Source organism: Diabrotica virgifera, chromosome 2, assembly GCF_917563875.1.
Source record: "Diabrotica virgifera virgifera chromosome 2, PGI_DIABVI_V3a".
Lineage (NCBI taxonomy): Eukaryota > Metazoa > Arthropoda > Insecta > Coleoptera > Chrysomelidae > Diabrotica > Diabrotica virgifera.
In genome coordinates, this window is record NC_065444.1 from 262387772 (window position 1) to 262413622 (window position 25851).

Sequence of the window (25851 nt, forward strand, 5' to 3'; positions counted from 1 at the left end):
CTGTTTAATTTCTGTTGAGTGGTCCCATTGGCTATTTAAATTCGTACCCGTGTATAAATGTATATTGCTCAACTCTTTCGATATTCTGTTGGTTGATTGTAAGTTGAGCGTTTAGTATTGGTTTTTTACTAATTGTCATAAATTTGGTCTTCTTTATGTTAAGAGCTAGTCCGTATCTGTTGCTGACTTCTGTTATACGATTTGTTAATATCTGTAAATCATTCAGATTATCGGCAAAAACTATGGTGTCATCTGCATATCTAATGTTATTCAACCATTCACCATTTATTAATACTCCTCTCGCACAACCGTCTAAAGCTTCCAAATACCCATTCAGAGTAAATATTGAATAGTAGTGGAGATACAATACAGCCGTACTCCTCGTTCTATTGCAATTTTATCAGCTAACTGGTTTTCTATTTTGATTTTCGCTTTGAATTATAAAAGTTGATTCTAGCCATTTTTGGGGAATTATGCCTGTGTCATATATATTGTTAAATATATTTGTCAACCATTTTATGCTGTCGTAGTCCATAAGTTTTAAGAATTCGGAATGAAAATGATCAGGGCCTACTGATTTACCATCTTTGGTAATTTTGATGGCATACGTTACTTCTTCAACTGTAAGTGGAGGTCCAGATTCGCAATTGGTGTTTGTTATGATGCCAGTGTTACTTCGTATATCTTGAAAAGTTTTATTTTGCTCGATTACTCTATATTTCTCTATTATTTAATCAGTGCACATAGCGCATTTTACGACTTCATCCACATTTCAAGTCTTTATCCTATTGTGCTGTATACTTAACTGTATGCTTTTACTTTGATTATTTCGTTTCTATAATAAAAATGGCAACTCCGGCTAAAGGGAAGCTGTGAATTATTGCAAGTAGGGCAGTGCTACTGCTGTGAATCAAATCTAATGTTATTGATTTTCGAGGAAAGTTTTATTAGAAAATATGGTGAATTTGTGACGCAGTGGGCGATTTTGCAACTGAGATTTATTAGCAACCTTTTTTTCCGTTAACGTAGGTGATAGGGATAGAAGTTAGTAGCGGCCATTGTGGCGCCTACGATAATATTTGTGAGCAAGTGTTGACACGAAAATGTAAGAAGTTATAACTTATTTTGATGAAATTTATGTAAATTGTGTTATTGTTTTAATAATAATATTAATTTTAAGCTTAAGGGAACAAAAGAAGAGGACATGGAGAATAAAAAAAGAAGAAGTCATCGACGCAACAAAAAGAATTAAAAACGGAAAAGCTGAAGGAGAAAATTGAATAGAAGCAGAAATTTTGAAATGGATGGACGAGGAAGCCATTAATTGGTTGTGCATCATAGATAATGAAACATTGAAGCAAAATAAAATACCAAAAGATTAGGAATCCATCAATATACAAATAAGGAAGGGGACATAATCAACTTCTGCCCCTTTGTAGGGGGGACTGAAACAATAAATAACAAATTAACAGCAGGAATTTAAAAAATCTAGAAGGAGAACAAACGGCCTTCAGAAAACAGAGACAGAAAAAGGAAAATAATTTTGTACTGTGAAACATGATCAAAAGAAAAATAGAGACAGTGGAGGAACTAGTAGACTAGTAGACATTCGTGAAATCAATATTATGAAAATACTAAAGTACAATACAAATCAGGGAAGAAAGATCGGCAGAATTTATCCTAGAAAGGGAGTGAAACAAGTTGAGCTCTCTAGTATTTATAATAATGAAGGTATTCCAAATAATAGTTGGATAGAATCGACTTACCACTACAGAAATTCAAATATTACTCTACGCAGACTACTACTGAGATCATAAAAAGCATCAAGCAGAGAAAGCTGGAGTATTTGGGACATGTAATGAGAGGTCCCAAATATAGGTTGCTACAAAATATCATGCAAGGAAAAATAGCAGGCAAACGCAGTCCAGGACGAAGAAGAACCTCATGGTTGAAGAACTTGCGAGATTGGTATGGTGTTGATACAAGCATGCTATTTAGGGTAGCAGTGAATATAATTAAGATAGCTATGCAACGTTCTGAAAGGACATGGTACATGAAGAAGAAGACTCTACGCAGACGATACAGTCCTTATAGGCCTGGATCCCGCGTACCAAAAAAGTTGATTAATAGCAAGCTGAAAATTTGTTAATAGCTTAACGGTGTCTAGTCGGACCAACTTTGTTGAACGGAACATTTAAACTGTCATTTAACATGTTCTACGTGTCGGACTTATTGAAATGTCCAGCTGATAAATACAAGTCTGATTTTTTGCATGGAAGTTTAATGAATGGATAAAAAATCAATTGGAACTTCTGTCCGACAAAATACATGTGACGTTTTCGTATTCTGACGTTTCAAATTTTTAACCTGTTTCACAATTAAAACGTCTCCTGTTCCAGTGTTCCCATACATCAAAGTTTGCCCGACTAGACACCATTAAACTATTAACAAATTTTCAGCTTGCTATTGAAGCGTTTAGCATGTCTGCTCATATGGGAACAAGGAAAGAACTAACTATAAAAATATTGGGGGGTAGAAATGGGGCTAGTAGAAGGAACAGACATGCAAACCTTCTTTGCAGGACGGCAGCTCATTTGTTGTGCGGGAGCTAGGTCGTAGATTCGTTAGGGAGGGTGAAGGGGTGTTAAGATGACTAAACTACCATAACAAATACAAAGGGTACTTACTCTGACTAGAGGATCTTTCTACTATTTAAAAAAAGGACGCCGTTCGAAACAAATCCTCTGGTTCATATATGGGTACTTACTAAGACTTTTTTCTCACTTACGGGGTACCAAATGGGGGGACATTCATCATTGATTCCTCTTTGGGGTTAGACTGGGCAACATCTTTTCTTTTACTGGCTTCTATGCCATATTCTTTCTTCTGTACTAAAACTTACACACAGTTGCATTAGAATTTAGTTAAAATTTTTCCAAAACAAGGTTACAGAAATAAAATGGTAGATACACTTACAAAACGTTTATTCAAAACTTTAAACTCTTACCAGGTTTATTTAAAATTTTACTACAAAAACAATGATTACAATGATTACAAACAAAACAATTACAATTGAACTTGTTGGGCAGTATATGTCAAATAAAATTTGACCTATTTATTTCAACACAAGATTTGACGTAGCTGTCAAATGTCATAAGTCTCTGCCTTTTTTTACCATTATGAAAGCAAATTTCTTTATACAATTATTTACCAGCAATTTATCCACTTGAAATTTAGTAAAATTAAAAAAACGTATCATACCTTAAAAACAAAAAAAAACTCTTCGTCACAGTCACGAACTACAGGGGAGGGGTTCATCAACAAACAGGGTCATCGAACTGAGGCAGGGGGCAGGGGGAGGACATGGCTTCTTTCTTCAATTTCAGGACAAATGGGGACTTGGAGACTTCATTTCTGGGAACTGGAAACAAAACATCACGGGACAGGAACGACATTTCTTCGATAAAATCAGGGCTTGACCATCATACATAACACAGGAAACAATGGGCAACAATGCCGTTTGTAGAACTGCGTGTTTGACTCTCAAGAGGCTTCGATTTTTCATTAAATCCATCAATATGTGAAAAAAAATCCTCTCAGAGCACTCACCACACATTCAGATCTTCACAGCGACCATTCTACATTTTACCGGCGGGGAACAAAAGGGACTACGCCCTAATTCAAGCGAGTACCAGCCGAGGATCAGGATGCTATCACCTCGGGACGTAAAGCTGGACTGATCTGCGCTTCGCTCTGAAGCTACAGATAGGGAAAAATACGACGGAAGTACCGAGCGATTTTGATCCTTAGGGATGCTTAGTTGACAAGAACTCAACTTTCAGTTCAACATTTCTTCTAGAAAGTTCATCTACGCATCAGCCATTTCTTACAAATAGTAACACATTGAAATGTTATGCAATACTTCATGGCTGTGTACAGGGTCGGCTTGGGATATTCAATTTCACAAAATAAATTAAAAAAATAGACATTCTTTTTGGGAATTGGGATATTAAATTAATGTTGGAGTTTTTTCAAACGCTACACTATTAATCAACTTTTTTGGTACGCGGGATCCAGGCCTATTATAGCAGACAATCACAACAAGGTGCAAAAATTAATAAACATATGGATAGAAAAGAGAGAGAGATGTTAAAAATGGCGTCCCATGACGTTCCATGTATTTCGTCGGACAGAACTTCTAATTGATTTGTTACCTTTTCATTAAATTATCATGCAAATATCAGACTGCTACAGAAGAGAAAAACTAGAGCAGGTCTTGACATTTAAATACCTAAGAAGTATCTTTTCTAATGACGAAAAATTCGAAAAATTTTTTGAAATAGATGATAAACAAAAAAAAAAGATCAACAATTTACTATAAGCTAAATAAAACAATATACGGAAAGAAATATTGAAAAAAATTACAATACCATGAAAGACATAATCACAAATGATCAAATAAGAAAACAATTAGAAAAACAATCAAAAGGAAAACATTACAGAATATAAACTGAAGGTATTCGCGGTGTGCAAGTACTCGGAAGGGAATTGAGACACGATCGTGCGCGAATAGCGGGGAAATATTGCAACTTTCTTAAATAATTCATATTGTCAATTGAAATTGTCAAATTGACGTACATTTCATATCTACTGTCATTGAAGAACAAAAATTATATGTTGCTCCACAATATTGATATGATATGCAATTATTATATAAAGGTAAATTTAATTAATTGTATTTTGCTTGCAGTACTGCATTTTAATAACTAATTTTATTTACTACATACAATTGTTTACGTTTTAATAACATAACCTGAATCTTATTTTTTCTTCTTATTATTTTTTTGGACTATGGCCTTGACAATTATCCAGTAACCAGGACTAATATAATTGGCCAATATAATTAAAAGTGCGAATAAAGTTGCAGAGCGTAGAAATAGGTGTCGCTTTGCCGAACTCGCACGGTCCCAATACAAAAGTAAAGTTTATTTACAGTAAAATCAATGGAAAAATTCCAATAGTTGGCTGTATACCATAGTTTAAAAAAACTCATACAGAAGTAAAAACTTCAAGTTGTATACTGGTATAAAATGGTTTATTAAAAACTTCATTAAAACTCGTGCAAAACGTTTTCGTTCTAATTCAGAACATCTTCAGTGCATTCCGCTGAGTAGTTGAAACTAGCACACCAAATAGAGTGGGAACATTATAATATATGAAAAAAAAATACCAAGTTTCTTGTAAAAGGTATATATTAAAATACCCTAAATAAGGGTCACAATACAAAACGTTTTCGGATTAAGGAATCCATCATCAGTGTTTAAAAGCCCTAAAATTAAGTATAACCTAATTCATCATCATCATTCTCTTTGCCTTATCCCTATGCGGGGTCGGCTTCCCTAATTGCATTTCTCCACACAATTCTATCTTGGGCCATATCAATGTTAATCCCCTTTACCAACATGTCCTGCCTTATCGTCTCCCCCCAGCTCTTCTTTGGTCTTCCTCTCCTACTCCTTCCAGGAATCTGCACTTCAGCTATTCTTCGTATTGGGTGGTTAACGTCTCGACGTTGAACATGACCAAACCATCTTAACCTATGCTCTCTCATTTTGGCATCAATTGGTGCCACACCTAGACTTCCCCTAATATACTCATTTCTAATTTTATCCTTCTTTGTCACTCCACTCATCCATCTAAGCATTCTCATTTCCGCCACATGCATTCGCTGTTCCTCTTTCTTTTTCACTGCCCAACATTCAGTTCCGTACATCATAGCTGGTCTTATGGCTGTTTTATAGAATTTTCCCTTCAGCTTCATTGGAATTTTTCTGTCACACAACACACCACTCGCTTCTTTCCACTTCATCCATCCAGCCCTAATTCTACTGCATGCATCTCCATCTATTTCTCCATTACTCTGTAATACCGATCCTAGGTACTTAAAACTATTGCTTTTTACAATCATTTCACCATCCAAAGATACCATTTTATTTGTAGTAGCTCCATCTTTAAATGAACATTCCAAATACTCTGTTTTTGTCCTACTAAGTTTTAAACCTTTTTCCTCCAGAGCTTGTCTCCACCGTTCCAGTTTTTGTTCTAAGTCTCTTTCACTATTTCCTACTAACACGACATCATCAGCATACATTAAGCACCATGGAATGTTACCCTGTATTTTCGCTGTTATCTGGTCCAAAACTAATGAGAATAAATACGGACTAAGCACAGAACCTTGATGAAATCCTACTTTCACATGAAATTTATCAGTCTCTCCCACACCTGTCCTAACACTAGTCGTTACTCCCTCATACATATCCCTCACAATCTTTACATATTCACCAGGGACTCCTTTCTTATTGAGTGCCCACCACAGAATCTCTCGAGGAACTCTATCATATGCTTTCTCAAGATCAATGAATACCATATGAGCGTTTGTTTCTTTACTCCTGTATTTTTCCATCAACTGCCTTATAATGAAAATTGCATCTGTTGTTGATCTACCCTGCATAAAGCCAAATTGATTCTCGGATATTTCGGTTTCTTCACGTATCCGTCTATCAATTACTCTTTCCCATATTTTCATGGTGTGGCTAAGCAGTTTTATAGCCCTGTAGTTTGTACATTGTTGTATATCTCCCTTGTTTTTGTAAACAGGTACCAGTATACTGCTTCTCCATTCGTCTGGCATTTGTCCAACTTCCATAATTCTATTAAATAGACCTGCTAGCCACCTTGTTCCTGTCTCTCCCAATGCTCTCCATACTTCCCCAGGAATATCATCTGGTCCTACCGCTTTTCCTTTCTTTATTTTTTGAAGCGCTTGAGCCACTTCCTCGTTGGTTATTTTGGTGACCATTGCTGCTACTGTCTCCGTTGACTCTACAGGCTGTCTGTCAAATTCTTCATTTAATAAGCTGTCAAAGTACTTTCTCCATCTCTTTTTGACATCCCTTTCGTGAACTAGTATTTTATTATTTTCATCTCGGATACATCTAATCTGATTAAAATCTTTTGCTTTCTTTGCTCTCTGTTTGGCTATTTTATATATCTTCGTTTCGCCTTCCCTGGTATCAAGTTGATCGTATAGGTTTGAATACGCTTCTGCTTTAGCTTTTGCTACTGCTACTTTCGCTTTCTTTTTGGCGACCATATAGTTTTGAAGATCTATGTCCGATCTGGTTTCTTGCCACTTTTTATATAATTTTCTCTTCTCTTTTATGTTTCCTTGTACTTCATTTGACCACCACCAAGTCTCTTTATCTTCAAACTTCTTTCCTGACGTTTTCCCAAGTATTTCAATAGCCGTCTCTCTAATAATATTGGCCATTTTTCTCCAAATTGTGTTAGGGCTTCCTTTCATGTTCCAACATATTTTTTCTACTATTCTTTCCCTGAATAGACCTTCCTTCTCATCTTTTAGCATCCACCACTTGATTTTTTGTGGTCCTCTCCGATATTTTTGTTTAGTTTCGCTTTTTACTTCGATGTCCAGAACAAGCAGCTTATGTTGTTGGCTTACTGTCTCACTAACTATTACCTTGCAGTCCTTGCATTCACGTATGTCTTCTTTCCTTATCATGAAGTAGTCTATTTGGGATTGATGTTGTCCACTTTTGTAGGTAATAAGTTGAGTTTCTCTCTTTTTAAAGAATGTGTTAACAATCGCCATATCCAATGCTGTTGCTAATTCTAGCATGTCATCTCCAGCTTCATTTCTAGTTCCAAAGCCTAATCCCCCATGTATTGTTTCATATCCTGTCTTGGCTTGGCCCACATGTGCATTGAAATCACCTCCTATTATAACTTTCTCCTCCGCTGGAATATCACTCAGTATGTCTCCCAATTGATCATAGAAAGCTCTTCTTTCATTCTCACCCAGACCTGTTTGAGGAGCATACACACACACAACATTCAATACCTCTTTATCAATTACAAATTTCACTGACATCATTCTATCACTCGTTCTTACAACATCTACTACGTTATCTTTCATTTCACTATCAGCAATTATACCAACTCCATTTCTAGTGTTACTACTCCCTACATACCACAATTTATATCCATCACCTAGTTCTTTCGCCCTTTGTCCTTTCCACCTAGTTTCTTGAATACAAGCAATTTGAACTCTTCTTCGTTTGAGCGCATCCACTAACTCCAGACTCTTACCTGTAAGACTACCAAGATTCCAAGACCCTATCCTGATTTTTCTAACCTGCAATGGTGTTCCCCCTGAGATAGTCCTCACCCGGAGATCCGAATGGAGGCTCATTTTACTTCCGGAACATTTTACCTCAGGAGATGCCATCATTTCAGTATAAGTTTTTATTTCGTTTGGAGAAGGTCTTTTCATTATTATGGCCTGAAAAGATTTTTGGATATTTGATGCCTGAATGCCTTTTCTATCAGCACCATACCCTGCCCTGTCCTGCACGTTTAGCCAATACACCACCAATGCAACCAAAGTGCAGTATTACCCCACACCCGCCTGCATTTTTCTGTATAGGCCAGGATCCCTACTGTAAGGACTGCCCTATAAGCCAATGTATTGTTGCCCGTATCCCGCCACTAGGAGGCACGTACTTCATTCGGGATACAAGTATAACCTAATTAAATGAGATAAAAGTTAAAATTGACAGAGGTTTTCAAGAACAAGAGGCCATACTTACAAAATTTGCATGCCTGAGCCACCAAAATGTATAGGGTAAAAACCCTTTAAATGTAAATAATAAAGTTATTTTAATAATATATAATATATGGTTTACATGATATATTTAAATAAAATATGGTGAATACCAGTCGATGTTAAAGGATTAAAGTAGTACATGCTTAAAGGGCAACATGCTTCCCTGCTCGAAAAACTAGGTATTTGCCAGTTCAATGGGCACAAACCAACTGATGATGATGATTTCAGTTGGTTTGTGCCCATTGAACTGGCAAATACCTAGTTTTTCGAGCAGGGAAGCATGTTGCCCTTTAAGCATGTACTACTTTAATCCTTTAACATCGACTGGTATTCACCATATTTTATTTAAATATATCATGTAAACCATATATTATCATGTTACCACTCTAATTGGTGTGCTCGTTTCAACTACTCAGCGGAATGCACTGAAGATGTTCTGAATTAGAACGAAAACGTTTTGCACGACTTTTTATGAAGTTTTTTAATAAACCATTTTATACCAGTATACAACTTGAAGTTTTTACTTCTGTATGAGTTTTTTTATTTAGTGTTAGTTTAAAATCACCCAGTATATTACCTATTTGAACCCTAAAATTTTTTTCCCTTTTAAAAAAATATAAGCTATTTGAACCTAAAAGTTTTCTTAAAATCTGATAAAATCGTCTGACGAGCTAAATTTTTATCTCGAACAAAATTTTCCTAAACTGAACAATTTTGTGTTAGTTTTCTGACAGTAGGCTATGGAATCGATAGCATTGCTCTTAACCATTAGCAACATGGACGCGTTATTTATAATGAAAATTAAAAGATCAAAAGAATAGAGAGAGCCGTTTTCACTGTGAATTTTGTTTGAACTTTGATGTGGTAGAGCGCAAAACCAACACTAATGCAGTATCATCACAAAACGTTAGATAAAAAACGGTTAAAATGGTTATTTTACTTTAACGTACGTTTTAACTAGACAAAAATATACAGGGTATTCTACAATACGCGTCAGAGAAAACGGACAATCTATAAAATTTAAAGAAATTTATGTTTTTGTTTTTCTTTTAGTTATATCAAATTAAATCTATTGTGTATTGGCTCAGTTTTGATTGAATTGATTGAGTCAAAGAAAGGCAAGTATCACTCGTTTCAATAGTGGATGAGCCCTGAATGACACTTAAGAGATCATTAGATTGGTCCACTCCTCAATGAGAGCCAATCGAAGCTCTTCATATGTTCTTGGAGCAGGTATACGACGCCTTATAAGCCGTTTGAAAAGGCTCTATATATGCTCAAAAGGTCTGGACTTTGAAAAAGCCAGTTCATTTTTGGACTGCCATTATGTTTAAGATACTGTGTTACAGTTCTTGATATGTGTGGTCTCCCATTATCTTGCATTAGCAGCATACTACTGTGGTGTTGGAGGACCTCCGGTATGTTAGGTTTAACGAAGTTGCTTATTTTCTTTGCCGGCTTAGTCTAGCTTCTTAGTATACGCGATAATTCATTTAATTTAATTCCTCCTCCTCAGTCGTTTTCTCATTGCTGAGTGTCGTGATTCCCTATAATACGAGCAACTATCTCTTTCCATCGGCTTCTGTCCTGAGCTTCCCCCATGGATTCAGAGAGTGTTTTTCCACTGGCTTTCTGTACTTGATCCGTCCATCGAGTAGGTGAGCGACCTCTACTTCTGCGCCCTTCAACGTTTCCCGAAATTATAAGTCTCTCAAGATTATCATCACTTCTTCTTGCAATATGGCCAAAAAATTTTAAGACGGTGGAGAGGCAAAAAGAGGAAGGTCGAGTCTGAATATTAAGCTCTTGGAGGATTGAGTGATTTGTTCTGTGCTCCGTCCATGAGATCCGAAGCATTCTTCTCCAGCACCACATTTCAAAGGCGTCAATCCTTTTTCTGTCGTCCGATTTCATTGTCCATGTTTCGAATCAGTAATTAAATATGCGAAAAATTAAGGCACGTACTAATATTATTTTGGTGTTCTTCGACAAGGAGCGATCTTCCAGATTTTCGATAATCGACTCATAGCGTTTTTGGCCATGCCTATTCTCCTAAGTATTTCTGTTTCAACCCGGGGTTGAACGGGTTGACGGCTCTCTAACAACAGACATAGAAAGAAAACAGCTGATATGGTACGGACACGTCCAGAGGATGGATAACTCAAGACTCCCTAAAATAATTATGCAATGGGTACCACCAAACCGCAGAAAGAGAGGAAGACCCAAGAAATCTTGGAGAGAGGGAGTAACGAAGGCGATGAGCGCAAGAGATCTTAGAGAGGGCCAATGGGATGATAGAGTGTCATGGAAATTAGGCATCGGACAACGTCGCAAGACGTTTTAAAACCGATTGATAGATAGATAGATTTCTGTTTCACAAAATCCTGTATTACTGATGTAGGATCCTAGATAATTGAACTCGTTAACCACTTCAAACTGGTTCAAGGCGCCTGTTGTCTGAAGTGAATTTGAATAATCTACTATCATAATTCATGTTTTTTGTTTATTGATCTTGAGACCACATCTATTGCTTTCGGCTTCCACTAGCTGCAGCAGGCTGGACATTTCTTCTTCGGATGCAGTTATTAATGTTGTATCATCTGCATATCTGAGATTTGAGATTTGCGATCTTATTTCCTGCGATAGAAATACCGGCATTCCATTTGTCGAGTGCTTTTCTCATTATATATTCCCCATAGAAATTAAAAAGACTTGGAGATAGAATACATCCATGTCGGACTCCTCTACCTATTTTAAAAGGATCGGACTTATGGTTTTCAATTCTTATTCTGGTTTCACTGTTCTCATATAGGCTTTTCACCAGAGCTGACAGATGATCAGGAACCCCCATCTCATGCAGAACTTTTCACAAAACTGTCCAGTTTACACAGTCAAATGCCTTTTGATAATCCAGAAAGCAGATGATCATCGCAATTTTAAATTCTCGTGCTTTCTCAATGTGCTCCCTTGTGCCGTTACCTTAACGAAACCTGCCTGTTCTTGTGGTATTTGTCTATCCAGGTATGTCTGCATGCGACACTTGATGATTCTCAACAGAATTTTACTTGGGTGTGAAATTAGTGAAATTGTTCGGTAGTTACTACATTTTGTGGTTACGCCTTTCTTATGAATGGGAATAAATAGTGCGGTACACCAATCACTGGGCCATTTGCCGATTCTCCATACATGATTGCACAGTCCGTGGATCCAATTCTTTCAGGATTACGGCAGATGCAGAATTGAAGGATATTCTTTTTCAACCACAGACATGGCCAAAGGGAATAGAGGTGAGTGAATATTTTTTTCGCAGAAAATATTCCGTCAATAAACCTCCTAACCAAGGTAGATACTTTAACAGGAAAAGACAACAGTGAAAGTGTTATTTTAAAAAACTCTGTACCATTTTATAATAAACAAAATTCGTTAGCAAACTCTGACCAAGTTAGTCTAGTTAGTATTTTTCATGTAAACACCCAAAGTTTAATAAACAAAATAGATCAGCTTAATGTTTTTTTGAAAAATAAAAGATACAATATATTATGTTTCTCTGAACATTGTCAGAGAAAACGAATTAACAACATTAAAGTTTGATGGGTACTTTTTGTCAACTTTTTTCTGTCGGAAGGTAAGAGAACATGGAGGTGTTGCAATTTTTAGCGATAATAAATTTTCTACACGACCAGTTTGTTTGAATCATATATCATGTGAATATGAGGGTGAATTTTGTGCATTAGAAATTACAGATATTAAAACTATTCTAGTAACAGTGTATAGAACCGGAAATGAGAATTTTAAAATATTTCTAGACCTTTTTGAAAAGTTATTGGTGTTTTGCTCTGCTAATTTTTTGGAAATAATAATAATTGGGGATTTCAACATTGATTTTAAAAAATCTTCTAATGAACTCAGAATTTTCCGTGATCTAATTTCTACTTTTGGCTTGACAATAAATATTAATGAATATACTAGAATAACAACTAGATCAGCAACTTGTTTAGATAACATCTTAACAAACATAAACAGTGGGATAGTTGGTTGTGGAATTGTGGACCCATGTATCTCTGATCATCTTGCTCAATTTATTAACTTAAAAATAAAATCTGAAAAAAATCATAGTGCAATTACATACACAAGACGTATAACGAGTAATGGCATACTGAAGTTGAAACATTCGTTAAATAACGTTGATTGGTCTTTAGCTATTTCTCTCAAAACAGCAACAGAATTAGCTCAATTTATTACTGAAATATATCAAAAGTTAACTGAAATCAATTTTCCATTAAAAAAATTGCGAAGTCAGAATAAAGCTCCAATTTCTTGGTTTGATGATGAATTAAAACTTATGCGAGAAAATCTTTCCACAGTCAAGGTAATTGCTGACGTTACAAAAAATTATAGTGAATATAATAAGTTTAAGAAGCATTATAGATCAACAATATCATTAAAGAAAAAACTAGCTTATGGGTATTTCTTTTCAAATTCTGAAAATATATCTCGTGACAGTTGGAAAGTTATAAACTATCACAGAAATAAAGGTCAAAATAAAAAAGTTAGTCCTAGTACGATCTCATCAAACGATTTCAATAATTACTTTACTTCAGTAGCTAAAAATATTAGAGGTTCTTTCAGTTCTACAAATGAAAATGTAGCTATAGATATTTTGAAAGATGTACACTCTCCTTGCCACTCTTTATTTTTACTACCTGTTACTGATATTGAAATCAGAAATGTTTTGCGTGGCTTGAAAAATTCACATTGTACAGATTTTTATTTTTTAAACAAAAAAATAATTGTCGAAACTATTGATATTGTTATTGACAAATTAGTTTTACTTTATAATAATTGCCTTACTGAGGGGATTTTCCCTGATGTACTAAAAGTAACAAAAGTGTTGCCACTATTCAAAAAAGGGTCTTTAGATGAAATTGGAAATTACCGTCCCATCTCTATCATTCCCATTTTCGGTAAAATTTTTGAAAGCATTCTTAATACTCGTTTGACAGAATATCTAGATAAACACAAAATACTTCACTGTAACCAATATGGCTTTAGAAAAAAGTGCAGCACTACACAAGCTATACAGAAAATTGTGAGAGATATAGTCGACGGCATGGAGGAAGGTCATTTCGTGTCTTTGACATTGTGTGATTTATCCAAAGCTTTTGACTGTGTTTCGCATAAATTAATGTTGGAAAAAATGCATAAATATGGTATAAGGGGAACCACTCTCAATCTATTTAGATCTTATTTAACAAATAGAAAACAGGCAGTTTTTCTTAATAATAGCTATTCTGATTTGAACACGGTCGAATACGGGGTTCCTCAAGGTTCAATACTAGGACCCACTTTGTTTCTTATTTATCTGAACGATCTATTTCACTACACTTTTCCCATAAAATGTGTGTGCTTTGCAGATGATACCACTCTCATAAATACTGACATTAATCATCATAATTTGAAAATTAAAATAGATAGTGATACTCAGAAAGCAAAAAACTGGTTTTTGCATAATGGTCTGAAGCTAAATGAAGACAAAAATCAGAATTTGATGTTTAGTTCTGACCGGAAGTATGTCTTAGGAAATAGTGTTAAACTCTTAGGAATTTTCCTAGATGATAATTTGGACTGGAGTGCTCATACAGACTACTTAAGTTCTAAACTTGCTACAACTATATTTTTGATACGCAACTTAGTTTTTATGATCCCTAAAAGTACCCTTAAAATGATCTACTTTGCACTGTTCCATAGCCATTTAAAGTACGGAATAACTGTTTGGGGTGGCTCTTGTCACGCAGACAGAATTTTTAAGTTACAAAAGAAAGTAGTGAGGATACTTGCTGGAGCAGAGTATAGGGAACACTGTAAACCTTTATTTCAGAAGTTAGGTATTATGTCACTACCTTCACTCTATATATATGAGACGGTGATTGAAATTCATTCCAACAAAAGTAAGTTTAACATAAACTCCAACTTCCATGATCACCATACAAGATCGAGTAATGCTATTAGAGCACAACGTTTTAGGTTGACGAAAAGTATAAAAAACTCAACTGATGTTAGTTTGTACAATTTTTTGCCAGATGAAGTAAAAAGTCTTCATTTACAGTCGTTTAAAAATAAAATAAAATCACACTTTTTAAAACATTGTTTTTACACAAAGACAGAGTACTTAGGTACCGCTTATAATACATTATAATAAGTACACTAGTTTGGTCAGGGTTTTTTTGCCGATTATGACGATATTTCATGTTTTTAAGTTTATTTCATGTCTTTACGTTTTTACATAGTGTGTTAAATTTTTTGTTAGTACCTGTTTGTATATCTGTTCATTATAATTTATAATATTTATCTTTTAAATTTTGTCAAAATTTTATAATGTAGGTACGTACTCTTTTGACTTGTCAAAAACAAAAGAAATTTTGTATATTTGATGAAATAAATTCTATTCTATTCTATTCTATTCTATTCTATATTCTATTCTATTCAGTCTCCACATTAATTGGAGACCATGTTCACCCATGTTCTGAAAAAGTTCTGCCGTGATGTCATCGCAACCAGGTGATTTATTTCTTTTAAGGTGTTTTATGGCTTCATCGACTTCAGACCTTAGAATATCTGGTTCTGGGGTTGTTGTTGAGACTTGCAGTGCTGTTAATTTAATTAACATAAAACAACTTAAATAAAGCTAGAGAAATATATAAAAAAATATAAAATTTCCCGTAAAAGATTAATGTTACTGATTCTTTAGTGATTCTAGAAAATTTTGTTATACAGTTTTTACCAATAATAATCAAGGAAATATTCTAGATCAGAATTGTGTCTTGTGTCTTCACTCTCTAAAAAAGCCTATGACGAACTCATATTTCCATTCTGTTAAGTACTGGCCTGTTTCACGATGTTTTAGCAATATAAAAAGTTTGTCGCATCAGGTGAAAACTCATTAGGACCGTACCAAAGAGAATTCACGTATTACATACGCAAACATGCTGACTTTTAAAATTATAATTTCATAAAACACTCTGATGGTGCAGGATGTTAAGCGAGCACATTTGTTAGTGATGAAGCGTTTGTTTGAAATCCATTTTAGAGATTAGATTGCAAATTTGCATCCGACAAAAAACGATAAAACCTTTGTTTTGTATCCCCTATTCCGTCTGGAAGAGCCAAATCAAGCCTAAAAACGGTTTTAAAATAACATTTTGATCATTACTTAAAAAAATGAGATTTCATATAGCTATTTCCACGAATATAACAGTTCTTCCATTTTACTGTTCTTGTTTTTTTCTGGTAGATTCGTTCGACCGTTTTCATTATTCCCAGCGGTACTTCTTTTGCGTACAATAAATGGATAACGTCCTTTAATTTGACGCTATCAAATGTCTTCTTAAGGTCCACGAAACAAAAATATGCCGGCTTGTTGTATTCGAATGATTTCTCTTGAATTTACCTCATCATCGGTGCATGATCTTCTCGACCTAAAACCTTGGTGTTTTTCTGCTAATATCATAATTTCATTCAGTTTGTTTGTTATTACTTTGGTTGTTAATTTTAATAAATTAATTCCTCTGTACTTCTCCTTGTCCGATATGTCTCCATTTTTGAAGAGAGGTGTTAGGATGCTTGATCTGCATTCTTGTAGTATTCTGTTTTTTCTATTATTTTTTGGATTAGTTTTAACAGTTGTTTGGTCAGACTTTTCCTCCGAACAAAATATCTATATCTAATAGTTTATCATAAACCAAATGAACCTATCCGAAATTTATATCGAAAATATGAAATAATAAACAGTTTAATTTCCAGAATATATTTAGTCAAAAATAAAATTTTAAATACACCTTTGTCCGAAAATGTTTGCATAGTAATAAGTCAATATTCGATATTCTCTGTTCGCTTGTCGCAAAATCTACTTTTCCAACTGAAAAGATAATTAAACTTCATAAATTTGCTTCTTCATTTCGTCCCTACGCCCATTTCACCAAATAGCTATAAGCTCCGGGTTGTTACTTATGTTCAAGTACTTTGAGAGCCAAATCATATGAAGTAAGTCCAAATGATTATCAACTATGCTAGGCTACTGATTGATGGTTAGTCTTCTGAGTATGCTGTTTAGAGCCGACTTCGATTGCAAACACTGGTGTTCCACCAGGTTTAAATCGTGTGGAGGGCTGTGTAGCATGTCCATTTTTTAATGTGTAGCGTTAAAATTTCTTACCTATTTCCTACAAGCCTTAAAATTTAAAATATTGGCTAGTTGTACACACGTGCGTTTAAGAGATTCATTTTTTAGTTTATGATAAAGAAATTACTAGTTATTCTGAAAACTAAATTTATTTTTAGACCCTAGACAGTTTTTATTAGCTCAAGCATTACTTTCAATTTCTCTCTTTAGTAATTTAGAATGCCTGAAGCGATAATCTTTGAATTAGCCGTAAGACCAACAAGTAGTATTCATTTAGTACCCCTTTTGGGTTTCGACAAGTAACCAACGTTATAAATTGTCAGGTACCCATGATTTGAGTCACTCCTCAGTGGTTTGTCACACAAAAAATGGCAGATGATGCAAAACTGAATTCTTTATGTTGTGAGGCCCAACGTTTCGATGGTAAGTTTTAAAACAATAGAACATCCTATCAAGAATTATTTTCTTGTTAAAGAGTCTTACTTCTTTTGGTAGCACTGGTAAATTTTAAAGCATCTTAAAAGCTTATAGTGGATTTTAGAATAGGGAACTTGCATAAAATTTTAAATTCGAAAAAAAATATTATAAATTACAACAGAACATAATTTAAAACATGTATTAAAGATAAAAAAAGTTGTTTTGTGTTCCGTTCCTCTTGTGTTCCTCTTCAAGTCTTCCTTTCCATTTTTTTTTGTTGTACGCTACTTGTAGCCAATTTTTCCCGGCAGTTCGTTTAAGATCATCTGTCCATCTCATAGGAGGTCTGCCTCTGGGTCTTTTGTGTTGGGATGGTCTCCAGGTTAGAATTATTGTTCTGTGCCATTTGTTTAGATCGCTCCTAGCTACATGTCCAGCGTATTACCATTTCAATTTTAATGTTTTTTGTACCACATCGGTGACTTTGGTTTTCTGTCTTATACATGTATTTGTTTTCCTGTCCTTAAGTGATATGCCAAGCATTGCTCTTTCCATCGCGTGTTGAGTGACTCTCAGTATGTTCATATTCTTTTTTGTGATTGTCCATGTTTGTGCCAACATGTTAATATCGGAATAACGCATGCATCAAAAACTTTAGATCTAAGATTTAGTTAAATTTGCTGATTTCTGAGTACTTTTACAAAATGGCAATAAAAAACACTTATAGTGTTTTTTTTATTTTCCATAGTAACCCTTCTTTCCTTTCCTTCAAAAACTGTATCAAACTCCAATCTCAACAAACTAGTATATATTATTACAATGACATACGATAAATGTCATTAGAATTAAATTTTTCCCTTATTCCGCGACGATGATCTGGCCAAATACCCCAGTAGGTGGTGGCCAATAAACTAAAGAAGAAGAAGAATATGCCTCAATATAACCATAAATATAAATATAACCATAAAGTTCAACTATGTGACGTCACAGGTCGTTTGAACTATTTTATATCACAGAAGATTTTACATTTGTACTTTTAAGTTATGAGTTTTTTAAGTGTTAAATTTGGAAATCTCATTTTTAAACAAAACTGAACATTATTATGTAATAAAACAAATGTGCAAGTTCCCTATTTTCGAAGCAAAACTATGGTTTTTATAAACACAATATTTATAGCTAATAATATTTGTCACAAATCAAATGACCTATCTGAAATTTATATCGGAAATATGGAATAATAAACAGATTAATTTTCAGAATATATTTAGTCAAAAATAAAATTTCAAATACACCTGTGTCCGAAAATGTTTGCATAGTAATAAGTCAATATCCGATATTCCCTGTTGGCGTGTCGCAAAATCTACTTTTCGAACTGAAAAGCTAATTAAACTTCATAAATTATCTTCTTCTCCATTTTGTCCCTACGTCCATTTCATCAAATAGCTATAAACTCCGGGTTGAAAGGACTTTCAGTCTCCAGCCTACCTGATTTGTCTACGCAGACTGTTGGATGATCGCTGCTATCGGTAATCAACACAGAAAAGCCTTATCTTGGACAAAGGCGTAGACAGCTGGTGAAAGGGGAAAATACAGAAATGTGTTTTGAATAAAAGCATTGTTCATTTCAAGGATAAAGAGGATAATGAAAATGAGTCCCGAGCCCAACTTATTAGCTTGTAAATTCTGAATTCAGTCCTGTTGTTTCTGTCTTACTTGATTGTATATGCATGTAATGTTTGGTAATTAATAACTATATATACTAATATTATTTACCATCAATGGGATAATGGGAATTAACCACAATTTCCATTGATGCAGTGGGTACCAGAGAGGCACTTTTCGGAGTACAGGTTCTGATTCAAAGATGCAGGAACGTTAATTGCGACGTATACGCGTGATTGATCGACTATGAAAAGGCATTTGACAGAGTTCAACAACAAAAGATGATTAACATTTTAAAAGAAGCAAACTTGGATGACAAAGACCTCAGAATAATTTCAGAACTCTACTGGAATCAGACAGCATATATGAAAATTAACGGAGAAGAAACAGATCATATAAAAATACTACGTGGAGTTAGGCAGGGATGTATTCTATCGCCGTTGATATTTAATATGTACTCAGAGAATTTTTAACGAGGCTCTATACGGAGTAGACGAAGGCATCCTTCTAAATGGAGAAAGAGTAAACAATATTAGATATGCCGACGACACCATGGTGATAGCAGATAGTTTAGAGTTTTAGAGGGACTTCAGAGGCTAATGGACAGAGTCAACGAGTACAGTCAACAATACGGACTAAACATTAATACACAAAAAAACCAAACAAATGATTATCAGCAAGGAGAATATAAACAGGGCACATCTATACATTAATGGAACGCAGATAGAGCGAGTAAAACAGTATTGCTACCTGGGAACTATTATTATAAATGACCAGTGGAGCAACGTACAGGAAACAAGGTGCCGCATAGGAAAGGCAAGAACGGTTTTTAATAAAATGAGCTTCATCTTCAAAAGCCACAACATATCCATAGACACAAAAAAGAGACATTTGAGATGTTATGTTTTCTCTATATTATTATTATTAGAGAGGCCACTATTAAAAAACTTGAAGCGTTTGAGATGTGGCTCTATAGAAGAATGCTGAGAATATCCTGGACAGGAAGGATCACGAAAAAGGAAGTTCTAGAAAGAATATAGAAGGAATTGGAGATTGTGTTTACCATCAAACGCATAAAACTGCAGTATCTGGCACACGTTATGAGAAATCAGCACCGTTACTCCCTGTTGCAGTCCATACTGCAAGGTAAAGTCAAAGGTAAGCGAGGACCCGGTAGAAGGAGAATATCATGGCTCCGGAATTTGAGAACGTGGTTTAAGAAAACTTCAACGGAACTGTTTCGAGCCGCAGCGAGCAAGGTTATGATTGCCAATATGATTTTCAACATCCAAAACGGATAGGAACCAGAAGAAGAAGAAGAACCACAATTTTACTTGAACATACGTTTATTTAGACGTTTCGATTTCCAATTCGGAAATTTATTTGTGAGTAAAATTAAATTTGCTAATTCACTTACTTTCCACAGTCCAATGGCCATTTCTTCTTGTCATTATATATTCTGCAGTGAGATCTCTTTTTTCTATATTTTCTATTTGTCCGTTTCATTGTATGGTTTCCATTTTCAAGTTTTCAGCGGTATTCTTGTCATGTCTATCCTTCGCATATGTACACACCAGAGTACCTTTCGTTTTTTACTTTATCATTAGTATCTCCTTCACATTCATTAGTTCTCTAATTCGTTCATTTCGAACTTTGTCCATTAGTGTTAGCCTGCGGCTTCTTCTCCAAAACATCCTTTCCATTGCATTTATTCTGGTTTTAATTCTATTATTTGTCACCCACGTCTCTGAGCAGCTTTCCACTATTGTTTTAAAGATTTGTTGTTAAGCTTTGCTTGGAATATAGTCGCTCCATATAATCGAGTTTAATTGTTGTGCTTTTCATGTCTTCTATTTCGTCGTGTCTTTCATTTTTTTATTTTATCCGATTCATCTCCACGAAGTAGATGAAGAAGTGGAAGTAAACCACACCATCCCGTACAGTATTAAAGACTCACACGGGTTTGCATCTGTCTTTCGAAGGAAGTTTGGTCGAGTTGCAGAACTGCAATACCAACTGCCAGTTCCCGGACAAGCTTTGAAACTTCAAAATGCATCACGAAGAAGTCTTTAAAGACACCGAAGTCCAGGTTGTAGTCTGTTAAAAAATCCGCATGGTTACTGGTTCGTCCACATAAGTAGGAATAATAATTTTTAATTTTCTTGTTTTTGTAAAAACTATTTTAGTTCATTTTCTTTTCAATATTATGGGACACCCCGTATATACGAGTAGGCCAATACCTAATTCAGTGAGTATGTATTAATTTTTATCATTATTTTCAAGTAAAAACCTTAAAGTTTTTTGTATATAATTACCTACCTACTCGCATCATTTTAAAAAGACAATTCGCCAACTAACTCTCTTGGTTAACAGTCACTTACAATTATTCCGAAAAGTGTATAGAAACTCAATATAGTCCTCGCGAGTGATTTATACTACTCAGCAATAGCAGTACGGAAAATAGCAGGCAAAGGTAGGAAATATTTTTATTACAATTTACTTTAAGGTCTGGTTTTTTTACTGTTATTTTTTTATTCTATTTTAAATTCACCCTATGCTAAACAGTCCACTAATAAAGCTCTCACTGAGTTAGTAGTCTCCTCCAAGATGATTTATTGGTCCTTCGAGCCGGATAGATCCATTTTCTATATTTTTTTCTTGCATTTTTCATTTTTCTAAGAGGGTAATATAGTCGGGGAAAGTTTCTTTTAAACCTGAATGGTCCTTCGAGTACGTGTTACGTACTTGCAACAGTAACCATTCGTTCCCTTGTCATTTTTATACAACTGTGAGTTGTAAAAGAGGGTCTAGTTGCCGATACCAGCATCCAGTTTCAGACCAGACCAGGTTCCAGGAGAAACCATCTCTTAAGAAGGGAGCAATGAAAATCGACTACATCATTATTCAGATCTGCTGCCAATAAAGTCATGATAGAGATTCTGGTAGCCAATATGATGTCCAACGATCGATAACGGTCATGGAACTACAAGAAGTATGGATACCATCCTGTTACTATTTCTTCTTGTCTAAAAAATGATCGGCCTGGCCTAGTATAGCCTAATTTTACCAAAATACTTAATACATTAACACATTTTTTTAATAAATTTTAATTTAATGTAAGTATTTTTGTCACTTTAATTAGGCCTTCGAAATTATTTTTATTAAATACGTTTTTTGGGCATATCTGTCTTGATAATTGTTCTTTTATTACTCTCTCTAGTACACTTTTGCTTTGCTCTACCAAAACCCCACAACCGACCAACAAAAAACACGCATACATCTACGCTTATGCCACTCTTTATCTCTCTATCGGTTTATGACTCGTTGTGCAGCCCGGATCGATAGGGGGCAACAGGGGGAACGGATAAATTAATGAGAGCCACCCCGTTGTCTTTATTTATGACGGACATTATTACCTTTACGTGACTAAATTCGGTATTAGGCGCGTAGTTGCCAAAGTCCGCGGACGGAGTAATTGGAGGCTGTAACCTTTTCAAATTCTGAGCCGTAGATATTCTGATCCTTTCTGGTGTATCAGGTGTCCCTACGGAAGTAAGGTCTGCAATTATCAGGGATATAGGGTTTCTCGGATGGATGATGGAACACAAATAGGGTTTACTGTGTATTTCAGGTAGCTCAAATAAATTAACGCAAACTCGTCTTCTTAAAGATATACATATAAGTGAAAAAAGTACATATTATAACTTAGTTTAAACTGTGCAACGTGTTGTTACATTTTTTTCGATTTTTTTTATTTTTATTAGATCTTAATATCGAGTACAATGATAAGGTACATTCATAGTTTTGAAGGAAAGGGACAAACAATTTGGTATCTGTTATGATTATGTTACAACTGCGAGACATAAGTTAGGGATATAGAAAATTATGCTCATTTTCATAGTTGATTTTTTCGTGAACAGATTAACGGATTTCGCTAATTTTTTTATCATTTTATATTTTTCTTTAGCATATACACAGTTGTACAAAGGTTTACTCAAACTTCTTTTGTGTACTTATACCGGGTGGAAGAAAAGAAATGTTTTTCTTATGTTAAGTTTGAGACATCCTGTAGGGAGAACGAGGTACAAATGTGAGAATATATCGGAATCGTATTGTAGTCTTATGTTTTGTTAACATTTTATTTTTTGGATGTCCCTAATATCTTTAGATACAAAGAAAATATACGGTTTTATAGTTTAACATGTGTTTTAACCGAAACAAAAGTTTGAGACAATTTTTAGGGAGGAAAAGGTACAAAGGTACATCATACATCAAAATTATGTTGTAGTCTCGTATTTTGTGCACATTTAATTTTTTTAATTTCGCTGATATCTTCAATAACAAAGAAACTAGACGGTTTTACTCTTTATAATATGTGTTTTAACTAACGACATGCGATACGTGAGGAGGTCATGCCTTATCATACCCCTAAAATGAAATTATTTCCTATAATGCGAAAGGAACAGAGTGTTCAAAGAAAAAAATCTGTATAATGTATCTCTCACTATTTAAATAGCCTCCACATAGGCACCAAATCCATACTTACTCTCAAGTAAATTCCACCACAAAACACCACAGAGCCTCCATTAAACAATTTCGTCTCTCTTATGTTGCGCTGTGCATATCGCTTACCTGGTCTTTTTACCAGGTAAGCGGTATGCCAGGTAATTTGGTATCTGTTATGATTATGTTACAACTGCGAGGCATAAGTTAGGGATATAGAAAATTATGTTTATTTTCATAGTTGATTTTTTCGTGAACAGATTAACGGATTTCGCTAATTGTTTTATCATTTTATATTTTTCTTTAGCATATACACAGTTGTACAAAGGTTTACTCAAACTTCTTTTGTGTACTTATACCGGGTGGAAGAAAAGAAATGTTTTTCTTATGTTAATTTGAGACATCCTGTAGGGAGAACGAGGTACAAATGTGAGAATATATCGGAATCTTATTGTAGTCTTATATTTTGTTAACATTTTATTTTTTGAATGTCCCTAATATTTTTAGATACAAAGAAAATATACGGTTTTATAGTTTAACATGTGTTTTAACCGAAACAAAAGTTTGAGACAACCTTTAGGGAGGAAAAGATACAAAGGTGGATATACATCAAAATTATGTTGTAGTTTCGTATTTTGTGAACATTTTATTTTTTTAATTTCGCTGATATCTTCAATAACAAAGAAACTAGACGGTTTTACTCTTTAATATGTGTTTTAACTAACGACATGCGATACGTGAGGAGGTCATGTCTTATCATACCACTAAAATGAAATTATTTCCTATATATAAGGTGAAAGGAACAGAGTGTTCAAAGAAAAAAATCTGTGTAATGTATCACTATTTAAATAGTCTCCACATAGGTACCAAATCCATACTTACTCTCAAGTAAATTCCAACCCAAAACAGCACAGAGCCTCAATGAAACAATTTCGTCTCTCTTATGTTGCGCTGTGCATACCGCTTACCTGGTCGACAAATAACTCTTATAGGTGTCTATCAGAACTGTTTACGTTATGTGTCTTTTTGTTTTTAAAGTTTTGTTAACTGTTATTTTTTATTGTTAATTTAGTTTTGTTTCAGTTAAAACTCATGTTAAAGAGTAAAAACGTCTATTTTCTTTGTTTCTAAAGATATCAGGGACATTCAAAAAACAAAATGTTCACAAAACATAAGAATGAGAGTACAATACAATTTCGATATATACTCACACTTGTAACAGTCCTCCCTACTGGGTGTCTCAAACTTAACATAAGAAAAACATTTCTTTTCTTCCACCCGCTACAAGTACAAAAAGAAGTTTGAGTAAACCTTTGGGCAGGTGTTTAAATACCAGTAAGAAGTAAAATCTACTTCTTTCTTCCATTCTACTCTTTTTTCTGTTTCGCATCCAACTCCTTATATCATCCGCCTCTTTTAATTTAGTATTTGAAATATTCATTTCTGCTTTTTTACAAAGATTCATGTGTTGAGGACTTACTGTTTTGAGTTAAAGACGTGTTTGTGAATGTTTTTAAATTGTTTTTTTCTTGCGCTTTTTAATCACTTATATCTGACAGGTTGTGAAGTTCGATTAAATTTCATTTTCACATTCAGTTAATTTTCATTTACTGTGCCACCCATGTTGGGCGCCATTACTAAAGTTTACATTTACTTATATAAAATTGGAACATATCCTTCTTCTCTAATTACTCGTAAGCGATCTGGAAAAGCAAACAAGCCAACGCTTCAGCATCACATTTGATAGGAGATTTGAGAATCTGCAACATCAAAAACCGTGCTGACACTGGACAAACATTGAAGTTGTAGAGTCAAAATCCGCTTTGCGACATGCCTTTATAGCCTCTTTATGCTCACCGTTTCGTTTCGGCAAGTAAAAAAGGTCTCTCGTTAGCCGAAAATCTACATGATTTACGTCAACCGGCCATTTATATTACGAACGACCTCATCCTCTGCACGAACCAGATACACTTTTTGAACTAAGAGCCAGGAAGAAATGAAAAATATTAGGATTAAAATTTAACACGGACCACGAATATAAAAAACGGAACATACAGGAGTTATTACAAGCATTTGCAACAAAAATGAAAATACAGACTTAACATTTAATTCAATATTACAGAATATACTGAATGACAAATAAAAAGATATGAAAAAAAATTTTTTAAGAAACGCTTTTCTTTAGTTACGAGTGACTAAAATTAACAATATAAAAAAAATCACCTAAAAAGCAAAAAATAAAAGAAATTGAAAAAATCTAACACATTCGTCAAAGAAAAGCGTGGCGCGTTTTCATCGAATAAACGGTTTTCGCCCCACGCGTTTCTTTATTGAATGTGTTAGATTTTTTCATTTTTTTATTTTTTGCTTTTTACTTGATTTTCTTATAATATTTTTAATTTTA